At 46.8% G+C, this 17,170-nt stretch overlaps 1 protein-coding gene across 1 annotated transcript in view; it reads right to left on the bottom strand.

Annotated features, from left to right (window-relative positions):
• The window catches only part of LOC103249496 (teneurin-4-like), a 369,176-nt gene that overhangs the window by 66,640 nt on the left and 285,366 nt on the right, over positions 1-17,170 (bottom strand). The window lies entirely within an intron of this gene.

Below are 17,170 nucleotides of genomic sequence, written 5' to 3'. Positions count from 1 at the left end.
TTTCCAAACACTAAGCATATTATGGAAAACAGCAAAGAGAGAGAGGTACTTGGTGTAAGGGAGTGAGGACTTTGGAAACAGCCATCACTATGCCCAAATCCTGGCTCCATCATTTATGACTGCAGAACGCTGGGCTGGTTTACTTATTTATGTTCACACTGTGCTTAAATTGGAGACTTAGTCTATTTCATTAATTTTCAGGCCTTCTTCTTTTTAAATATAAACATTTAAGGCCATAAATTTCCCTCTAAGTGCTGTTCTGGCTATATTCCATAACTTGTGATATTTAATATTACTTTGATCATTCATTTATATGCACTTTATAATTGCTATTATCATTTCTTTCTGACCTATGAGTTCGTTGGAAGTATTTTTGTAAATATATCTCAATATAGGTTAAAAAAACTCTCATCTTTCTGTTATTGATTTCTAACTTCACTGCCCTGTGGTGGGTGAATTTGGTCTGCTGGATACTGACTCCTTGAAATTCACTGGGATGTATTTTATGGCCTAAGATATAGTCAATTTTTCTGAATGTGCCATGTGTGTTTAGAAAGAATGTGCACTCACCAGTTGTTGGGTGTAATCTAGCGCCAGTTTTTTAAAAAACCTCTCTGCACCTCCAGTTCCTCATCCGTAAAAAGGTATAGGAGCAATACACACTTGTTCCCTCCCAGCACTTAAAATTACACTCACAGTCATGAGGCTGTGCAGACAGTGCACAGGAAAGAGATCGAGGTATGCTCTTTTTTGCTAATAACGATATCGATAATGATGCCCACATTTATAAAGCATTTAAAGTTTCCAAATGATCACCACGTTAGTCATTTGGTCTTAACAAACCCATGCAGTGTCACCCAGGCAGGTTGGAGTGAGGACCCACTTAGGGAAAGGACACATACCAATTGGTGCCGCTATTCACTCAGTCCTCAATGCCAGAACTCCAGGGTCCTTCTTTGACTCCTCCCCGCCCCTCACTCCTCACCTCTGCTCAGTTCAGTCTTCTTACTGTCTTTCAAGTCTATCCTCCTCATCATCTGCAATGCCTATGTCAATTCTTACCTGCTGTATGCCAACAGATTATTAAATTCCTACTGTTTAAAAAATACAACTACAGGAAGTAAATCCATACAAGATCTTGGCAGGTGTGGCTACCAAATGGAGCTGTGACTAGGTGTTAGGCGAACATCGGTCTTGAAGGAGAGAGTAATGTTTATGTCTATTGAATGGGGCCTGGGTTTAGAAAGGTCAAGACACGCTGTGCTGAGTTCAGATATGCATTCAGCAAACAGCCCTTCCCATGACCTTGTCCCTGACTTCACCCTAAGTTTGTTTTCTCCTTCTCAGAGACATTTTCTGAAAGAGTCGTCTAGACCACCACTTCCTCTACTCCCACACGTTTCACAAATCACTGCTTTGTGGCTTTTACCCCCAGAATATTCTCTTTAAGATCATAAGGATGTTGTCATTGCAAATTCCAGACACTTTTTCTCGATCTGTTACAGTTTCTCTAGGTCATTTGTCAGCAGGGACCACCCTTCCTTCTAGAACTCTCTTGCCTCCTCGTCTATACCATCAGTCTCTCTTGATTCTTTTTCTGTTCCTCTAGGGACTTTCTCTGCCTCCTTTTTTTTTTTTTTTTTTTGAGTTGGAGTCTCCCGGCCACCGCAGCCTCAACCTGCTGGGCTCCGGCGTTCCTTCCACCTCAGCCTTCCAAGTAGCTGGAACTACAGGCGTGCACTACCACACCCGGCTAATTTTTGATTTATTGTAGAGATGAGGTCTCGCCAAGTTGCCCAGGCGGGTCTCGAACCCACGGGCTCAGGCAATCCACTCACCTTAGCCTCCCAAAGGCACGGGATTACAGGCTGAGCCCTGCTCTGCCTCCTTCTTAAATTCTGTGGTTTGGACTGGAATTTTTGTAATTTAATTGGAAGTGTTACAATAAAATAGCAATCATAAACTTGCATTTATTAAGTGCATGACAACACTGTGCTAAGATTGCTTTATTTTACTGGGTCTTCACAATAAACACTTGAGATAGGTAATGTTAATATTCCCATTTTACAGATGAGAAAGCAGAAGCTTAGAAAAGTGATGTAATTTTCCCAGAATCACTCAGCTACTGTGTGGCAGAATCCCTCTGATTCAAGTGTAGGCCTGTACCCTCAGCCTACACTTACTCATGCTACATGCCTAGACCCTGGCTTCTGTGACTCACCATATTCCACAATGTCATGCATTTCACACTGCCATTTTGCTTCCCTCAGAATGGACGACCTTTATCTACACTGTGTGCTGAGAAAATTCTATCCCTCGTTCAAGGCTCAAGCTCTTACCATAAAGCTATTAGCAAGCTTGGGCAGTTTCACTGCACCCATTTCATTGCTTGTGGCAGTTGAACAGTGATCCCAAACCACCCATTCATCCATCTGACCGTTCATTTCATCCCTCCACCCAGAAATTACACAAATACAGCCGAAGATTGTGTCTGAACACAAGAAACATCCTGACAAAGGAATTGCTCCCAAGGATGTTTTGATGCTCCCCTTTGAAAACATGTATCATACTCTTGCCAGATTTGAAGAAAACTTGCTAGACATTACAGTGTTTGGGGGAGGGGACGTGCGCTGCGTGCCATGTGCTATTAACTGACCGGCAAAGGACAGCTACCCATGTGACCTGGCCAGGGCAGTATCCAAAGCCAAGTCTGTATGATTTCCCTTACGCAATCCCCACATTTAACAAACCTATTTACACATCAAGCCTGGCTCAAATGCCTCTTTATTCTTGAAGTCCTTCCTGATTCTCCACCCCCAACAGGCATAAATGAGCCTGGACCTCCTACCCACAACTATAGATATATCTGTGTTAAGTCCATTGACTCTTGGTATTCCATCGTTCATAGCTGATATTGCATCTTGGAAAGCACTTCCACATATTCATTGCATACTTCACCTCCCCTTCTGGTCTCTCTGGAGCTAAGAGTTGCAGCCACTTCATCTTAGATGTTTTCAGAACCAAGCCCAGTGGCTGGCACACAGAGGTCAATGAGTATGACTGAAACTAGATGACATTGGCCTTGGATGGGGGAGACCATGAAAAAAAAACCACTCAAATGCAAGTACTAAAGAGTGTGTTATGCAGATAGTAGGTGCCAAATAAATAGAAAATTTTTTCATCCTCTCTTCAGCCAACCCCCAAAATGAGGATAGAGAAGGGGGTCAATGTATCTCCTGAGCACTGAGCCTGAGGATTCTGAAGGCTTGTGTCCCTTGTTTACCCATGTGTTGGTGTGTTGTCTTTTGACATTCTCTAGGATCAGCTGGGCCCTGAAAGTCCATGTTTAGACACATTCTATTTTCCATAGCGAGGACATAAGAATTAGAACTTTAAAGACAGACAAGTCCTTCAGGGGAACCACTACACCAACTCCTTTGACAGAGGTGAACCAGAGAGATTCAGCGACTCCTAGTCACAGGACAAGGAGGGCTGTGCAAATGCATTTTCCTGTTCCCTCCTAGACTTGCAAATGAAGCCTCTAGGAAACCGAGTGCTCTCTGAGTAGCTAAAAATAAACTCTCCGAAACTTCATCTAGATATATCACGGCTGCAATTTACAGCGTCTAGAACTTCAACATGGTATAATTAGCAAATGGATTATAATAATTTATTTTTGGTTTAAAAGCTCGAATGAACACGACCTTCCAGTTGAAAGGGAAAATAAGAGGCTGGGAGCCAGCTACATGCCTCGGGCCCTTCCAGTGCTACACTTTCCATGCAGGCTGACCTCCCTTACTGAAGTCTGGTGGACACACACAGAGAAGGAACTGCAATTCCAGGATCTGGGCTCCCCGAAGGATGACTTCCAGGTGAAAGCAGTCCCAAGGGTCCATGTTCATCCTTCCGGTGACCAGGAAGATGTCCAAACTCACCCTTCCAATATGCAGGAAAACCCATAAACATTCACCACAGAGGAAAGAAAGGCCACCAGCCTTAAACTGACGTGGAAGAAGGGTGTTCACTGAACAAAACACACCAAAGATGAATTCCATGGAAGGTCTTTTTCTCCTACAAATCCTAGGCACATTTTCAGAATGGCTTTCTATCGTTTGCCTCCTTGCTAGGAAAAGTTTGTTGTGATCAAATGATGATATCAAGATAGATACCGCCATGCAACTAAAAGAAGACCAGACAGGGGTCAGAGGAACTGTGATTGGGTTTGGGTTTGTTATGTGTGTCATGTATGACAACCACTTCAAGTCCCTTTTATTAAATGTCGATAATGAGTGACTACCTCACACGGTTGATATGGAGATTAAATGGAAAAAAAGTCTGAAAAGAGTTTTATACATGAATGTTAGTCATTCTTCTTGAGTGTATATATTTCCAAAGTAGCTCTTTTTGATAAGGACTTTTTTTCTGACCAAAGTACTAGAGAATCAGTAGTAAGGGCCTGGGGCTAAAACAGCAGAAAAACTGGAATGTTGTCTTTTATTTTTACTTTCTTTAGAGATGGGGTCTCACTCTGTCACCCAGGCTGGAGTACAATGGTGTGACCATAGCTCACTGCAGCCTTGAATTCCTGGGCTCAAGCCATCCTCCGGCCTCAGCCACCCAAGTAGCTAGAACCACAGGGACATGCCACCGTGCCTGGTCAATTAAAAAAAAAACTTTTTTGTGGTGACAGGGTCTTGTTATATTGCCCAGACTGGTCTCAAACTCCTTGCCTCAAGCAATCTTCCCACCTCCCAAAGTGCTGGGGGACAGTTGTCTTCTTGAGTTTCCCTGCACAGTGTCTGGGCAGAGGCATGTCTCCCAGTAGAACAATTTGGAGGTGGGAAGAGTGATCATAACTTGGGTAAGGAGCACAAAAACAACTCGCCTCCTAGCTCAAACACCCCCTACCAAACCAAACACCCATCAACACAGAAAGTAGAATGATGGTGGCGAGACAGTGTGGGAAACCAGAGCACTGCTTCCTCCAGCTGAATGGTGAATTTCTGAAAATATGGCACATGCCAGGCATGGTGCTGGATGCTTTCACACTAGGTCTCCTCTCCAAACCATTGTGCCATGGCTTCTAATATACATGGGTTGGTGAAGCCTCCTCTCTCCTCTCGGCCTCTCCAACCAGCCCTGAGAAGGAAGACCTGGACCCTCCTCCTCACTCTTTCAAGTATTATTGTTATCCATTGTGGAAGAACTTCAGTTCTCTCATCTGTGATTGGGAGAAGAATTCCAGACCCACCTGTCTCACTAGGTTGCTTTCAGACCCCAAAATGGTGGGTGTGAAAAGCTTTGGGAACAGTGCCAAAGGTGGAAGGATTATATCGTCCCTTATTCAGGCTCCTCAAGGGCTCCCTGAGCTCCCAGATAAAACTTCAGTGTCTGCTCTGTCCTCTGTCCCCTTTGCTGACTTCATCTTCCCATGTGCCCCCCTTAGTCCCTGAGTTTCATTCCAACCTGTCATCTCTCAGGCCATTATGTTCAAGGAGCAAGCGATGTCCCCAGTCCTGGGAGCCACCTCCTCCCCTATAGTTCTCAGCTTAGGCTTAGCATTAATTATTCAGGAAAGCATTCTTGACCCCTCACAGTAGGGGTTTCCTCCACTGTGGGTTCATCAGAGTCCTTGTAATTGCACACTTACCTGAGCAGTTATCTGATTAATGTCTGTTTCTCAACTAGAGTGTAAGCCTTCTGTGGCAGGCCCACTTGTATCTTGTTCACCAGAGTATGCTCAGAGGTGTGGGCACACAGTGGACACTCATCTGGGTCCACGTTGTTCACTGCTCTAGAGCAGTGCATGGACCATAGTAGGTGCTCAGTAAATGCTTGTTGAATGAGCACATGTCAATATGGTTCAATCTGACGCTGGTCCAGCGTGGTGCTTCCTCCCCTGGGCTCCACAAACCCTCACTCACTGTCTTTCCCCTGTGCATGGGGCCCTTCCACGGATTATTTGCTACTGCGGCTTAATCACTAACCAAGTGAGTAGCTTGTCTCTCCTGAGAGACCACAACAGCCCAGAGGAAGGCCTAAAGAGACAACCAGAGAGGGACCTAGGAAAGGCAACAAGCTGGAGTGTCTTCACCAATGGAGAGGAGGCACGTCTTATGGATCTTACATGTAGCCTACTTAGAGCTTCGGCCTCACTGCCTGCTTCTGGGAGCAAAGTTTGTAGCCTTGCATCATGAGTTAAAACATGTCTCTTTCTTTCCTTCTCTCTCTCTCTCTCTCTCTTTTTTTTTTGTTGGCGTGAAATAAATGGTTAGTCATTAAGATGTAAAATGCAGCTGTCACAGTCCATAGAACAACAGACAGGTTAATATGGGTTCTTAAGAATGCCATTTCCTCATATTAACCCCAGAGCAATGGCAGCCTATCAGAGAGACTCTGGCGTGCTCCGGAAACCTGCTGTATTTCTCCTTTAATATTTGATGTTTAAATAATGGTTGATGTTTGTTTCCTAGTAGAGTTTGACAGTTTTTCTTTCTTATCCTTCCTTCCTTCCGTCCTTCCTTCCTTCTTCCTTCTTCCCTTTCCTCCCTCCTTCTCCCTTCCTTCCTTTTCTTCCTCATTCCTACTCTAGGAATTTCCTGACTTCAGTTTTCTCCCTGAAGTCTGGGATGTATATGCAGATATGCATGTGGGCCCATCTGGGGTTGTAAACCTGCCTCCTGACTGGGTTCCCTGACTCTTATTTCTCCTTTCCATCCACTACCTCCCCCACCTCCCAGACAACCCATCCTGCCTATATGTTGCCTACCATAGAACTAATTTTACCTTTTGTTTAAACAAAAATGTTCAGACTTTAAAAGTAGTGCTTAAGTTCTCCCCTGCAGGAAGTGAGCTTCAGTTATCTAAAAAGCATCACTCTCTGGGCTTGGCCTCTCCCAGCAGAGGCGAAGGCTCACCATGCTCCTCTCTCAGAAGGCAGGCCAGGTAGTGCTGAATGCACCTTGGAGGCTCCCGAGGGGGGTGTCTGGGTTTGCACTGTGGCTTCACCCACCTGGCCACTGGGGGAAGTGATTGTGGAGTCTGTCCTGATCAGGGACCACAGTGGCCTCTGCCGGAGCCAGCATTCCAGCACCATCCACAGAGAAGTCCTGTGTGCAGAAGGGCTGCTTGCCAGGGGTGTGGCAACAGGTACAGCTTGGGACTCACCTCCCTCCGGTCACTGTGTTGTGTGTAACATATGCCCCACCAGGGAGTCCTGGAGGAGGGTGCTGAAGGGAAGATTCTGATATCGTCAGAGATGACTTGCAGATCCTCAAAGCGTCAAGGCTCCCTCAGGCCTCCAGCACTTTGAACGTGTGGTTCCCTTTGTCTCTGCCACTCTCATCTTTCCCTGAGTCATTCCTTCCTGTCCTTGAAGAGTCTGTAGAAGGTCATCACCTCCTGAAAGACTTCCTCACTGTATGGCCAGATCAGGGGCTCATCTTAAGCTTCTACAATTTTGCTTCTAAGCCTCCCCTGCTGGTGCAATTCTCCCCTTTGTGGAATGGTCTGCTTAGCTGTCTCCAGTGAATGTCTCCTGTGAATGCGTACCCGTGCAAGGTGCTCAGGCACAAAGAACAAAATAATCAATACGTGGATTAATCTATGCATTGACCCTGCCTTGCTTCAGGAAGAATTTAGGAAGCACAAAGATCAAATATGCCCCCAAGGACCTTAGGGACTGGTGGCATGGCAAACACACGTGCATTTTTAAAATACATGACAAAGGCTAACATTATGTTATGTGGTTGAGGGCTTGGGTGGGGGTAGGGACCTTGTCTCTGATCTCCTGCAGGACCAAGCACAAGACGTGAGAACGCTCAGGGAATGTTTGTGAAATGAATGAGATGGGTTGGGAGGGAGGACATGAAAGGGTCTTAGAGATCACTTCTTTCAAGGAAGAAAACTGAAATCAGAGGGACTGTGGGTGCCTCCCAGACAGCGGCAGTGCAGGACACAGAACCCAGAACTTCACAACATTAGCTGGTCATTTCAAATCTCATTCACTGTACATGCATGAGACAAGCTGCTTCTCCTTTCTGAGCCTCGGTTTCCCCCTCTGTAAAAGAAGGGAGTTGGAGCAGACCATCACTGAGGGCTGTTCAGCTCAGCGATCCTGTGAGACTGAGGTTACAATAAAGGGCTGAGCAGTGACCAGCCCATGGTCCTGTGATACCTCCTTCCATCTTATTCTGATACAAATTCAAGAAGCTGCTCATAGGCAGCAGCCCTCTCATTCATTTATTCCAAACATACGTACTGTACATCAGGCACAGAGCTGGGCATAGCCACAGGATGCCTGGAGATCCAATACTTCTTTCTACAGGCCTCTAAAACCCTGGGTTGCCATCAGTCATCTGCCCTACAACTTGGAGTAATTGTCTGACCTCTTTTTACCTTCCATCTTCCTTTCTTCCTTTTTCTCTCCTACCTTTGTTCATAGACTCATGCATTCAGTAAGTGCATACTAAGTCCTTGCCACATGCCTGGCTCTGTGCTCTATGTGCTATGGCTACACTGGTGAAGAAAGCCCAGGCCTTGCTGTCTGGTATTCAGTGGGACACCCCCTTCTGATGCTCAGCCATGCAGTCTGTAGAACCACAAATCTCTTTAACATGCATTGTTCTTCCAGCCCTCTACAATTCTATTGCTGTGTGTCTGCTGAATTACCCTCTCTACTGTCTCTAAACTTCAATTCTTCTTCCAAGGCCTTGTCCCCAAGCTGCCTCCCCTCTAAACTCTTCCCTGACCTCCTCTCTGGGGTCCCACAGCATCCTGCTTTCTACAACAATCCTGCTGTATTGGGTTGGTGGGTTTTGTCTGTTGACTCTACTACTGTGAACTCCAATGGCCTGGGACAGTATATTTTCATTGCTGGATCCACAGTAGTGGGAAACTCAGCAAGTGCTTGGGAAACCTTGGCCAAAACAGACTGTGATGTAACTTCCTGTCCAGCACGTTCTAACTAGGCTTCGGGGAGAAGGCAGAATGGTCTTCTCCCCACCACTTGTCCTACCTGCAAAACCAGCAATACCCTGCTCTGAAGCTTCCCTCTGTTCTCCCAGGTCAATCCAGCTCACACGGGACTCCGGGACCCTGCTCCCTGCACAGTTTGCACCTGCATCCTTGGCTGCCCTGTCTCACCCCTGATTAGGACTTTCTGCAGATTCACTGGGGAACATTGCACAATCCAAGGTGAGTACATCTACCTCTGCAACATTTCCACAAATACAAAAAACACCTATAGAACCTTTGCTTTTCTGACTGCACCAGACAACTTTGGTAAGTTTATTTAAGGAGGAGAGAATGCTCACCCCCTACAAGGCTGTAATCATACCAGCCAAAGCACAGCGGGCCACAGACACAAGCAAGACCCTGCCTTGGCATAAGACAACTGCAATTTGAGCCCTGGCTTTGTCACGCTAGCTGCAAGGCCTCGGCAACTTATTTCTTCTCCCTGAGGAGCCTCCAGATCCTCATCTGTAATTCAGGGCTGATCGCACCACCCCTGCATTGCTGTAATGAAGATTAAGTGAGAAGGAGGTAAGGCTCTTGACACACTGACTGCGACGGGGTCCTCATTCAGCAGGTAGTAACTATCAGTACTCTTGTGGAGGGACTGGGAGGGTGAGTAGAATAAGAACATCATTTCTCATGGTAGTGCACACTTCTCAAATTGGCTCCACACACATTGTCTCATTTAAGCTTCCATCACACGCAATATATGCATTCTACTATCCTTTTCTTAAAAAGAAGTTAACTGAGGCTCAGAGTTGTTGAATAATTTGCCTCAAATCATACAGTCAGGAGAGATGGACGTTGTTGTGGACTCACCAGTTCCCTGAGTCTAAATCTGGAGCTATCAATGGTCACAGGCTGCGGAAGAAGCAAGCCACTCACATGGGTCCTCTGCTAAAGAAGTGGTCCTTCTCAGAACATCACCTCTGTTGGATCAGGACCACAAATGCAACAACCCTAGTATGGCAGACATAGTCGGTGCTCAAGGAACAGCCCCAGTCAGCTCTTTGCAGTGACCCATTTTTCTCAGAAAGTTGAAGCTAGTGGCATGGATGTGTGTGTTGTTTCTGGGCCAAGGGAGCTACGGGCTATGGGCCCCTCTGTGCTACTCCTCCCCTGAACTGGTGACCTCGGTAGCCATGATTTCTAGACCACCAAGCTACAAGGTGGAAGTCCTGCATGACCCTCATCTGTGATATGAGCCAGAGATAAACGCTGTGCCAGCACTGCTGAATTTGGGGCTGTTTGTTATCATATCTTCTCTCAGTCTATCCTGAACACTGCAACTATAGACTGAACACCAGATATACCCTTGGGAAGAATAGTTTGCATAGGGTATCTTGTTTAATCTCACCCTATGCACTAAGTAAGATTATTTTGCAGACAGGGAAACAAATTTGAAAAGAACTGAAAAATAAATAAATAAAAAGATTAAATAACTTGCCCAAGGTAACATAGCTAGTCTGTTTTCAGATGTCTTGCTTCCATGCTTTTTGTCACTCCTTATGTCCTTAGTTTCCACATCTGTAAAGTGGGAGAATGGGTCTAGACCAGATGCTTTTAGCATTTACAGACAGCACTGATAAGCTATGACTCTGTGCCATTCTTGCAGTTTTACCTGCTTTCGCGGCCTTCCAACACGAGGCTGACCCTGACATCCACCTCCAGCTATATTAAACTCCAGTTCTGCCCTACCATTTCGGTCTTGCTGCTGACAGAATTGGTCCAGAAGGAAGAGTAATGCAACTGCTGGCTCACTCAATCATTCACTCAATCACTTGTTCATTTATATTTATTTTCCCAAATCTTCACTAATTTATTAACTCAAAAATCACACACTCATGGGCTTCTTCATTTATTTACCTACTCACTTATTCACTCATGGATTCATTTTTTTTACTAATTTATTTCTTTACTTATTCATTCATTAACTCACTCATTCATTCACCTTTTCTAGTCATTCTTTCCTTCTTTCACTCTCTTGTCCACACATGCATTCACTCACTCCCTATACCCCTTTCTCCCCATTCCCAGCACAGCATCCTACCCTACCCGGAAAGGGAGCCTCCATCTTGGCCAGGTCCATGAGTCCTCACTCCCAGAGCACTCTCTTCCACTTCAACATCCAGTTTGCTGAACTGTGCAGGCATATCTCCTGGTGTGCAGGGGATATGCTTTCCACCAGAAACAGATGTTCCTGTAATTACTGTTTTGACTTTCACCCCCTAATGCCAGAAAATTCTTTCCACAGGCTCCTCCAGCATATAGGAAGGCAACCATGTGGAATGGGCAGGGCATGTAGTGCCTGGGGGTTCAGATTCCAGGACACAGAGTATTCCTGGCAGTCAGAGTTCAGGAGACTTGGAGAGCCTCCGTACTCCGGGACTTTGCGACCTGCAGTTCAGGCTTGAACTGGAGATGGGGGTGCAGCCGAGAAAGCAGCAGACATGGTGAACCAGCTTAAGGAGTGTGAAGAGGAGTGGTCCATTTCAGGGCTATACAGTCATGATCAGTCTGGGTTTGTGTTATTGTAGTGACGGGTGGCAGGATCAGGAGAGAATACAGAGGCTTATAGGCATGTTGTCAGTAATGTCATGGCAGAAGATCAAAATCACAATTCATTGACTTCTGACCATGTTTCAGATATTTCCTATACTTTGTGTTAGTTGTCCTGCAATCTCCTTGTCTTTTCATTTAGAAACAAAAACCCCTGAGTTTTAGCTGATCCCATGATGTCTCAGTCAAAGACTAGATTTCCCAGATTCCCTTATGGCGAGGTGTGACCATCTTAGTTCTGGCCAGTGGGTGTGAGCAGAAGTGTTAGGTGAAACATCTTGATTGCACCCTTAGAAGGAAGCTAGAAGTCCTCTACTTCCTCTCCCACCACCTGCTGGCTAATGTGTGGTTCTCTTCAGTGCACTATCTTTGCCTTTGGGGTCAAGGGCATCCTGTAGGGTATGGCAGAACAAGATAGAAGCAGCCGTGGTCCCTTAAGAACCTTGGGAAGCAGAACTTCTCTATCCCCCCAGCTGAGACCTTGTGTGCAAGAGACACGTTTCTGCTATGCTTTGGCCATGGTTGTTTTGATCTCTGTTAAAGCAGCCAAGACATTATCTACTAATCCTGGGAAGAGACTACTTTGCCCGTGTTAGGGTTCCTGGTGGGGAAACATGCCGTATAGAGTACACGCTCACCTTCTCTCACTCCCTTACTTATTTCTCTCTTTCATGGTTGGAAAGTGTCCCCTCAAAACTCATGTCCACTGGGAACCTCAGAATGTGACCTTACTTGGAAATATGGCTTTGCAGATTTAATTAAAGTAAGGCTTGAAATGAGACCATACTGGATTAGGGTGGACCCTAAATCCAATGAGAGTGCCCTTTGTGAGACAGAGAAGGACACACAGAGACACAGAGAGCAAGGCCATGTGACACACGGAGGCAGAGACTGCAAGTGAGTATCTATAAGCCAAGGAGCGCCAAGAATCACCGGTGGCACTGGAGGTTGGGAGAGAGGCAAGGAATGGATTCTTTCTGAGAGCCTCCAGAAGGACACCTGGACTGTGGACTTCCGGTCTCTAGAACTGTGGGAGCACATATTTCCGTTGCTTAGTCATCAAGTTTGTGGTGGTTTGAGTGACGACGACTATTGGACTGGTAGGTTTGAGAGAAGGAACTGGACCTGCCTCACTCCACTATGCCAACCCCACAAAGAGGTGGCCTACAAAAAAGCAGACTTTTCCTCTTCCCCCATGGGGGACCCATGCCTGTTTAATCTTCGGGTGAAGTGCTACCAAGTCCCACTGGCTGCAGGTTCAAAGCTACATGAGGGTTTTCCATGGTCATTGGTAAAGTGTAGAGGTCAAGTTCATGGCCTCTGAAGCCAGAACCCCCCAGCATTAAATCCTGGTCTGCCAGTTATTAGGTATGTGATATGGAGCAAATTAATTAAACTTTCAGTACTTCCATGTCTTCATCTATAAAATGGGGATAATAAGAGTACTTACCCTATAGAAGTGTTATGAGGATTAAATTTGTCAAAATTGTAAAGGATTTAGAACAGAGTTTGACAGATGACAAGACGTGCTAAGTAAGTATTAATGCTTAGCTAGTGGTAAAGATGCTTTATAAATATTTGTTATTATTATTATAATTATTTTGAGTCGGAGTCTTACTCTGTCACCCAGGCTGGAGTGCAGTGGCACACTTATGGCCACTGCAGCCTCAACCTGCTGGGTTCATGTGATCCTTCCACCTCAGCCTTCCAGGTAGCTGGAACTACAGGCATGCACTAACATGCCCAGCTAATATTTTGATTTATTGTAGAGACAAGGTTTCGCCAAGTTGCCCAGGCTGGTGTCGAACCCGTGGGCTCAGGCAATTCTCTCATCTCAGCCTCCCAAAGTTCTGGGATTATGGGCATTAGGCACTGTACCTGGCCTTGTTGTTGTTGTTGTTATTATTACTATTATCTGGCTCCTCTATGTCTCAATTAATTCTGAGTTTAGACTAGGAAGATGGGTATTATTATCTTGCTCCCTGGAACCTCAGAGCTTGTTTCATGTGATGTTCAGGAGGCTCATTTTGCGGAAGGAGAAACTGAGTCTGGGGGAAATGAAATGATGGGCCCACGCGCACCCTCGAGTCCTCCTCCAGCTCCCTGGCTGCCCAATCACCGTCTGGTCGTTGAGCTTCCAGGCTCATCCATCCCTGGCACTGGCTGGCAGGCCCTGGCAGACCTCCCTCCTGGCTCTCAAGCAGTGTGTGGAGCCTGGTGAGAACTCTCCATGCCAGCCAGCTCTTCCAGTTGGCTGCCAGAGTGCTTAGCCATGAGCCTGATCAAGCAGATGCTGGCCTGTGCAGGGATCTGCAGTCTGTGTTCACGTAAGGCCAGCCGACTCTTCAGCCCTGGTGGAGCTGTTTCTAGAGACCCCAGCCGTGTTCCAGCAAAAGCATGTTGCACCAGCATGTGCAAATATGGCCCCCCTGCCTGAAAGGGCCCTAGACCTCATCCCTGGGCAAAGACGGCATGTCCAATCTAGAGACCTAGCCTGCTTGTCATACTCCTGACTGTGCCCCTCCCCCGTCCTCTATCATTGGGATGACAGGATTCCTTTTGGCCCAACCACACAGATAGGATGAGGGGAAATGGGGAGGAAGAACAAGGGAAGGAAAGCAGAAGGGACATTTGTTAGCACTCACTGTGGGCCAGGCCTGGGCCACATGCTTCACACTTGCTGCTACGTGGAATCCTCACAACAAGCCCATGCTACAAACCTGTTTAACAGATGCAGAAACTGAGACCCAAAGAGTTGATTGAAACCAATGGGCTTACATGGGTTATGTGGCCAGGAAACATCAGTGGTGCCCACCACACCTGCCTGGCTTTTTCTTTGACACCATGTTGCACTCGCCTTCACTCTGAATAGGGAGGCTCCTCAGGTTCCCTAAGTGGCTACCCCACACCTCAGGCATTCGTCTTCACCAAGAGCAGTGGTGCTGGCAGCACTGGGTGGTACGTGACACTCTATGGAGCACTCTTACTTCTATGATCTCTACTAACTTGACAGAAGTGAGACATGCTCTGCTAGGGACCTCACTGAGAAGGTTTCAGAGCAGAAGGATGAAGCCATTTCCTCTTCTGGGCCCCATCAGACCTATCTCTGGGAATGCTGAGGACATAGAGCATTCTTGGACTGTTAAAGGGCTTCCATCAGTGGCTTCAGTCATCCTTTCTCAATGCCCGCTCTGTGCCAGGCACTGTGCTGGGGCCAGGGGACTCAGAGATGAATCAAACAGTCCCCGCCCTTGAATGATACATGTGCAAGTGGTGATTATGAATAATGATGAGGATGATGCTAGTTAGCACTTATGAATGCTTTCTATTGGTTGTTCTGAGTGATCAACACTTTTTTATTTGATGTTCATAAAACCCTATTATTTGCTTCATGTAATTCATGAGGAAACTGAGGCACAGAGAGACTGGAATTACAAGTAAGTGGGAATTGCACTTCATTGGTCTAGCTCAATTTGTAGCAGGCAGTGATTAATTTGTACAGAATGGGTGGAGAGGTCAGTCACATCTTCATAAAGGAGTGGATATAAAACAGGGTTTTAATGAATGAATAGGATTTTGCCGGGCAGAAAATGGTGAGTGGGCCAGGACGTTCCAGTCAGAAGAAAAACGGGAAAAGCATGAACAATGATTGAAAGCCACAGGCCTGTGATGTGCAGAAGAAATTCCAGGTTTCTCTAGGGCTAGGACATAAAGTCAGGGAGTCTGGAGTGATTTCAGAATAAATATGATGTCAGAAACGAGGCTGTAGAGGGAACAGGAGCCACCTCTTGGAGGCTCATGAATGCCAGACAGAGTAGGTAGGACTTTTTGTTTATTCAAACAGGATTCATTTGTTTCATAAATGAGTAGTTTGGGGAAAAGCAGTTCAGGCTCGCATAGCAGTTCTACAGAGTCTTCAAGGCCCCAGGCTCCTTTCAGATAAAATTCCAACCCTGCCATCCTTATCATTTTCCTCATGGTTACAAGGTGACTGCCACACCTCCAAGCATTAGATCTGTGTCCATGGCAGGAAGAAGGGGGAAGCACAAAGAGCAACGACCTGCTCTTTGTGATAGGACCTCAGACTTGATCTTGTGGCCAGTGAGGACCCAGTGGAGGGTCTGAGGTAGGGCAGAGATGGCAGCAGGGATGGCTAACGTACTGAGCACTAACTACATCAGTGAGCGTTCTAAGTGAGCATTTACAAATATCACTTCGGCTAATCCACAGAGCAACCTTAAGACACAGATACGTCCCCCAACCCAGTTACAAATGAAGACAACCAGGAGACACAGAAAAGCTAAGGAAATTATCCAAGGCTGACTAGGAGTGGCTAAAACTGGGTGGTCTGGCTCCTGGGTCTTGCTATTGATCACCACATTCTCGTGCATTTAGAACGCACACTCTGACCCCTTCAGGTGCAGGGAATCAGGCCTGAGCAAGGGTGGTGGCCATGGGTGGAGAAGAAGGCAGGCAGGGAAGGAGGGAAGGGGTCAGGACACAGAGGGAGAGAGACTCGGTAAGGTGTTGAGGGTGGGGTGAGTGGAGGAGGGCCCCAGGTATGTCTGGTCCTCCTCTCTCTAAACCAGGTTTTTTTGTGTCCACAGGACCTGCAGGGAAGTGACTGGGACACCATTGCTGGACACATGTGGACACACGCAGAGCCTGACATGGGTCTGACTTCACCATGACACCCACATCATGATGTCGTTCTGTGTGGAGACTCTCACCTCTCACCCTAGGCAGTACCAAGGCAAAAAAAAAGCATCAGTCGGTTGGCAAAGCTGGGGCCACGGGTAGACCACTGTCTTGTACCTGGCAGGTGAAGCAGGGTGATGCTGATGTCTGTGGCTGGCAGCAGCCTGGCTACAGGCTCTGGGCCTGATTAGAGAGGACAGGACAAAAGATTTGGGGCTCGCATTCCAGGTGGCCCTCAAGCCAGTCCTCAGCAATCAATCTCCCGAGCACCTACTCTGTGCCACATCTTGGTGGAATGCAGAAATAAATTTGATAATCTCCAAGGTAAAGGTCTCCCAATCCTAAGTGTCAGAACCTGGTGGTGGGTGCTATGACACCGGAAGCACATGTGGGAGGATGGGGTGATGGTCCAGGAGGAAGGGGGAATGTTAAACCAGTCTGGAGGTCAAGGTAGACTTCCTGGAGGGACGGACTGTCAAGCTGCCTTCACAAAGAGAAGAGTTGGCCAGGCAAAAAAGATGAGGCTCCATTTAGTGGGACGCCATGAACCAAGGGGAAAGGAGAATAGGTAAGGCATGCAGAGAAGAGTCTTTGGGAGAACCCAAGCCTGCCCCATTTTATCATCACCTCCCAGTTCCTGGTGTCCTGGCAGCTGGGAGACATGGCATCTGACGGCTGCAGAAAGCAAGCTCCCAGGGCTTGCAGTAGATCAACCACCAACTTGACACACTTCTTCCCCACCTAGTGGCCACACCCTTTTGCGATGATACTGCAGCTCCTCCCACAAGAAGTGGAGTCTATTTCCCCACTGGTTAAGTCTGGGATCACCTCATGACTTGCTCTGACCAATGGGATGAGGCAAAGGGATGATGCGTGTGTTCTGATCTTAGGCCTCAAG

Source organism: Carlito syrichta, unplaced genomic scaffold (genome assembly GCF_000164805.1).
Source record: "Carlito syrichta isolate Samal-C Ts95f unplaced genomic scaffold, Tarsius_syrichta-2.0.1 Scaffold120549, whole genome shotgun sequence".
NCBI classification, from domain to species: domain Eukaryota; kingdom Metazoa; phylum Chordata; class Mammalia; order Primates; family Tarsiidae; genus Carlito; species Carlito syrichta.
Note: the sequence above shows the minus strand (reverse complement) of the source record. Positions and strands in the feature narration are given on the sequence as shown.